This window comes from Monodelphis domestica, chromosome X, assembly GCF_027887165.1.
Source record: "Monodelphis domestica isolate mMonDom1 chromosome X, mMonDom1.pri, whole genome shotgun sequence".
In the NCBI taxonomy this organism is placed as follows: Eukaryota; Metazoa; Chordata; class Mammalia; order Didelphimorphia; family Didelphidae; genus Monodelphis; species Monodelphis domestica.
In genome coordinates, this window is record NC_077235.1 from 30,873,559 (window position 1) to 30,879,207 (window position 5,649).

Here is a 5,649-nt window from a genome sequence, read left to right on the forward strand (position 1 = left end):
GACTCCAGGGTTTTGAACCGAGGGACTGGCTGGAAGGATGATGATACTCAGAGCAGATTAAGGAAGTTTGAGGAAGAGTCACTATAAGTGAGGAAGATAATTGGTTCTGTGATAGTCTAGAGAGAACAACTCAACAAATATGAAGAATTCAGAGATATGTGAGGAGATATATGAACTGATACAGAGTGAAAAAGTAGAAACAGAAAGGCAATATATACAATGACTCTAACAATGCAAATAGAAAAAGCGACAACCAAAAACAACTCAAATGAACTCTGTATAATTGTACTGTCCAAGTGTGAACCCAGAGAAGTCGTCTTTGTCCCTGTATTTGCCCAGGGGGAGGACTGTATCCTGGCAGATTTGCTTAAAGAGTTGCTTGGTTTTGCTAAGCTTATCTTCTCCCTCTTTTTCATTATTCTTGTTATTGTTGTTGTCAAGGGATATTTTACTGAGTAGGGCAGAGAAAAGATGTATTTGGAAATGGAGGTGATATAAAAACAAAAGATAACAATAAAAATTAAAAAATTTCAAAAGACCACATTTCTATAGCCCTTTACAATATACAAAGTACTTTCCTCATTCTAACCTGATATTATAATACAGCTGTTATCAGCTGAGACCTGAGTTCAGGTTCTAGCTCTGATATTCCCCAGGCTTGTGACTCTAGCAAGCAATGGCCCCTCCATGGGTCTTAGTTTCTCATCTGTAAAATGTGGAATGACACTATGTCACCCTACTTACCCCACAAAGATCTCATGAAGAAAGTACTTTGTAACATGGTAGCATTAGAAAAATGGAAGTTGGAAAACACCGTAGAAATACGAATTCTCATGATTCCCATTTTACAGATGTGGGACTAGGATGAAAAGGTTAAATTAACCTACTCAAGGATATACAGCTAGTAAATATTGAAGGTGAGACTCATACCAGGTATTTTATTTTATTTTTTATTGCCTATCATATTTATGGATAGGAGAACAATCCACGAATAAATAAGAGATAGAAAGCATGGTGAGATGGAGATGCAAAACTAATAAATTTGACTATGTTACATTTTAAAAGATTTCATACAAATAAAACTAATGTAGCTAAGATTAGAAAGAAAGCAGAAGACGGGGAGGAAATTTTATAGACAGTTTCTTAGATAGAGGCTCATATCTTAAAATAGTGGAGAACTTTGCCCAATTTGTAAGAAGATGAGCCCTTCTGCAATTGATCATGAATGTCTGCCTTCAGAGAAAGGACTGATAAATAGAAACATGCAAGAAATAATTTATATATCTAGATATCTGCCAGTGCCTTCTCGTGGGCAGGACTGGAGATACCTGGGAACTTTAACAAACAACTTAACCAAAATAAAAGGATGATAATATTTTTCAAGGACCACATGATGCCACAAAGAGGCAGATATAACTGAAGGACCTGCCTTGCCATTTCCATATTTTTTTCTTCTTTAGAATGTAAGTTGCTTGAGGGCAGGAACTGGTTTTTGCTGGTTTTGCTCCTAGTGCTTAGCACAATGCCCATATCCAGGTATTTTAGTTCCAGATCCAATGTTTGATGTACTGTACAGAAATCCCTCTCAAGAGATGACTTGATGTCTTTGATGAGACATTTTCCAAAACGATTTCACCATGTAAATGGCAAAGCCTCTCCTCAGTACACTGGGCAGTTTCTTTATAGAGACAGAGACAGATAGACACCCACATGAACACCCACACGCACACACACACACACAGAAGAAATGACATAGAGACCGAGACACAGAGATATAAAGAGAGGCAGACTGGAGAGATCCAGAGAGACCCAGAAACAGAGTAGATGGATGTCAGCTACAGAAGATTGCCTAGCAGTGAGGACTGCCCTCCAGGAATGAGGCAGCCCTCTCCTCAGGGAGAGTAGGCAAGGGTGTGGAAGACAGGAAGAAATACTCCTACTGATAAACTCTGAGCAGACCTGCCTGCTGGCCCCTGAAATGTCACGTTCTGAAGACATTGTGATAAAGTGCCTTTTTGCCCTGACTGCCAAACTTTAATAGCCTTTCTTGGCAGTTCAGGGAAACTGGAGAGCCCCAGAGTCCCTGCAGAGACCAGAGAAATAGTTTGAGATATTTTTTCTATTTGATATCATCAATAGACACTACAGAAGGGATTCACTTATATCAAGGACTCTTCATCTTTCTTTGTCAGTCTGGTGAGGCCTATGGACCTCTTCCCTCAGAATAATGTTTCTAAATGAATAAAATCAAATACAAAGGATTACAAAGGAAACCAAATGTTAGTGAAAATAAAGATGTAATTTTTTCCTGATCCATGTTCACAGACCATCTCTGGGCCTGAGTGATCTCCAAGGTTAACCATCAGCTCTCAGAGCCTAAAATCCTCAAAAGAAACGTGTTCAAACAATTTGCCTCCCTGTCCAAAGCTGGGATTGAAAGTGGTTATTCGGAAGGAGCATTTGAAGACCATAATTTGCTGGAACTGCTTATTTCTCTAGCTCTGCAGAGTTTACAAGAGCTGTCCTCATATCATCCCTGTGAGTTAGGGGATCCAATATTCTTTTCATTTTTTAAAACGAAGAAAATAAAGCTAAATGGGTTTCAAGGTCACATAAGTAACTAGTAGCAGAGGTAGGATGCAGATTCAGATGTTCTTTCCCCAGATTCAGTGTGATCTTTCCATTACCCTACACTGTCATCCACCAAGTGGTGGGTCCTTGCTGCTAGGGCCTTTCCTCTTGTAATGATTTTCCTATTTGTCCTGTCTATAGCTTGCTTCGTTGATATTTGGTTGTAGGTTGTTTCTCCCATTGGACTAAGAGCTCTTTGAGCTTGGGAGATTTTTTTGTCTCTTTCTGTATCCCTAGCACTTAGCATGGTGCCTGGTGCATAGAAGCCACTTGATAAATGTTCATGGATTGTTCAATTGCTTTATTCACCCTAAACTCAAAACTGAGCTAAAAGGATTCACCAAGAATGTGGAGACCAGGCATGGAGAGCGAGCGGGAGGCTGGGGCGGAGCCGGCGCCACCGGGACCATGAGGCTGCCCAACATCCTGCTTACGGGTACACCAGGGGTTGGAAAGACCACACTCGGTAAAGAACTTGCATCAAGAACAGGACTGAAATACGTTAATGTGGGTGATTTAGCACAAGAAGTTATATGATGGCTTTGATGAAGAATACGAATGTCCCATTTTGGATGAAGACAGAGTAGTTGATGAGTTAGAAAATAAAATGAAAGAAGGTGGAGTTATCGTTGATTACCATGGCTGTGACTTCTTCCCCGAACGATGGTTTCATATAGTTTTTGTACTTCAAACAGATAATTCTGTATTATATACAAGACTTGAAAAGAGGGGATACAGTGTAAAAAAACTACAGGACAATGTTCAGTGTGAAATTTTCCAAATTCTTTATGAAGAAGCCATGACCTCCTACAAGCCTGAAATAGTACACCGGCTGCCCAGCAATGTACCAGAAGAACTAGAGAGTAATTTAGATCAGATAATTAAATGGATTGAGGAGTGGATAAAAGAGAATAATTGAACCTTGAGGGGAAAGCATGGATTCTCGAGGCTTTCCACATAATGGTTACAGATTTTCTTGATGATCTCTCCCTCCCTATACAATAGAAATTAAGACAACATACACCGGATTTTACCATCCAAGATTGTGTTGTGGAAGTAACAGGTGGGCAAAATATAAGGTTGAGTTATGGCTGAATTAATTTTTTTTTCTCCATGAGAAAACTGAAAACCCTGAAATAAATGAATACGGTATTAAGGACTTTTTAAGTTTAGGAAATACCCAACATTCTCATTTAATTTGGTAAGCTACTTAAGAGTAAGTGAATTTGAGAAAATAGGTGAACATCTTTACTTAACATGTAAAAGAAAATGAAGGTGAAGAACTGCTGCTGACTTAAAAGTAAAAAAAAAAGTCTAAGAATAAAGCTATAAACATAACATATTAAGGGGCAGCTAGGTGGCACCATGAATGGAGCGCCAGGCCTGGAGTTCAAATCTAGCTTCAGACACTTTCTTGCTGTGTGACTGGGCAAGTCACTTAACCCCAATTGCCTAGCCTTTGCATTCTGTCTTGGAGTCTTATTACGACAGAAAGTAAGGCTTGTTTTTGTTTTTGTTTTTTTAATGACATTAAGTGTTCTTTTAGTGACTTGCTGGGGGTTTTTGTTTTTTTTAATGTTGGAAGTTGGGTAAAATTAGGATAGTCACAAAGTAAATGGTGAGATTTTTGAGAAAATAGCATTAAAAAAATTTTTTTAAGTATAAGAGTTTACTGAGCTCTTTTGCCTATAAAGTCGCTGCTGATCCTAGCACTGATATTTGTCTCTTTGAAAGAGTAAGCCAATCACATTTTCCATATGTAAACAGGAAATGGCACCCATGGAAACTGTAAATATTAATTTATTGGTTGACTAATTTCAATCTTGCTAAATTCCATGAACATTCATGTGATAATGCTTTGCTACCTTATAAGTGGTGGTAATTAGATAAAATTTTAACATATAAAAAAAAAAGATTGTGGAGACCAACTTCATTTGTTTCAAGGATCTCATCAAAAAGATTGATATTGCTGCTGCTGTTTCTTGCAGTGATGGTGAACCCTCAGAGACCCTAGAGACCGAATGCCCAAACTGCAACCCTCACACTACACGTGAGCCCTGTGCCTTACCCTAGGCAGGGGAAGGAGGAAGTGCTCTCATTAGACTGTTGGACAGAGGGGAAGATCATGTGAAAAATGTCCTCAGGTGCATGTGGAGAGAGGGAAGGGAGCAGCCCTCTCTGGCATGCTCCAGCACGTGTGCCATAGGTTTGCCAACACAGTTAAGGATTATCTAGAGGTTGATTGGTATTGCCCTAAGTCAGGAGGTACTATGATACTAGAGGAAAGTTAATTGATTTTGGAAGTCAGAAGACTAGATTGGAATTCTGGCTATAATGCTTTTTACCTATGTGACCATGGTTAAAGTGCTTCTCTCTCATTGACCCTCAGTTTTTTCATCTGTAAAATGGGATAATGATTCTACCCAACCAGTAGGTTTGTTGTGGAAAAAAAATACTATTAATCAACCATAAGGTACCATAGAAATGTTCACTAATGATCTTAACTTATACTGGTAGGCTGATTTTTTAAAAGTAGATCAAGAACCTCCATCAAGATGGTTGAAAGGCTTAATAAAAGAACTGAAAGAAGAGATAAGAGGTAAAATTAGAGCTCTTAATTACAAACTTAAAAGGAGACTTGATGATCTTTAGCAGAAGCTGGAAAATCTTAACAAAGCAGTAAACACCCCCCAAAATAGAATGGTGGAGACAACTTAAAAACCTAATGATACAATAAGAATTATCATCAGAATAACAATAGACAAAATAAAATGCCTAAGGGCATACCTACCAAAACAAACCCAGCAACTATATGAACACAATTATAAAACTCTTCACACAAATAAAGTCAGACCTAAACAAATGGGAAAATCATTAATTGCTCATGGCTTGGCCAAGCCAATATAGTGAAAATGACAATCCTACCTAAATTAATTTATCTTTCCAGTACCATACCAATTAAACTACCCCAAAATTATTTCATATTTCAAGTTTTTCATTATTCATTTTAATTTCAAA

At 38.2% G+C, this 5,649-nt stretch overlaps 1 pseudogene; it reads left to right on the forward strand.

Moving 5' to 3' along the window:
- Positions 1-2,744: 2,744 nt before the first annotated feature.
- On the forward strand, positions 2,745-3,798 carry LOC100012367 (adenylate kinase isoenzyme 6-like; annotated as a pseudogene).
- Positions 3,799-5,649: the final 1,851 nt, after the last annotated feature.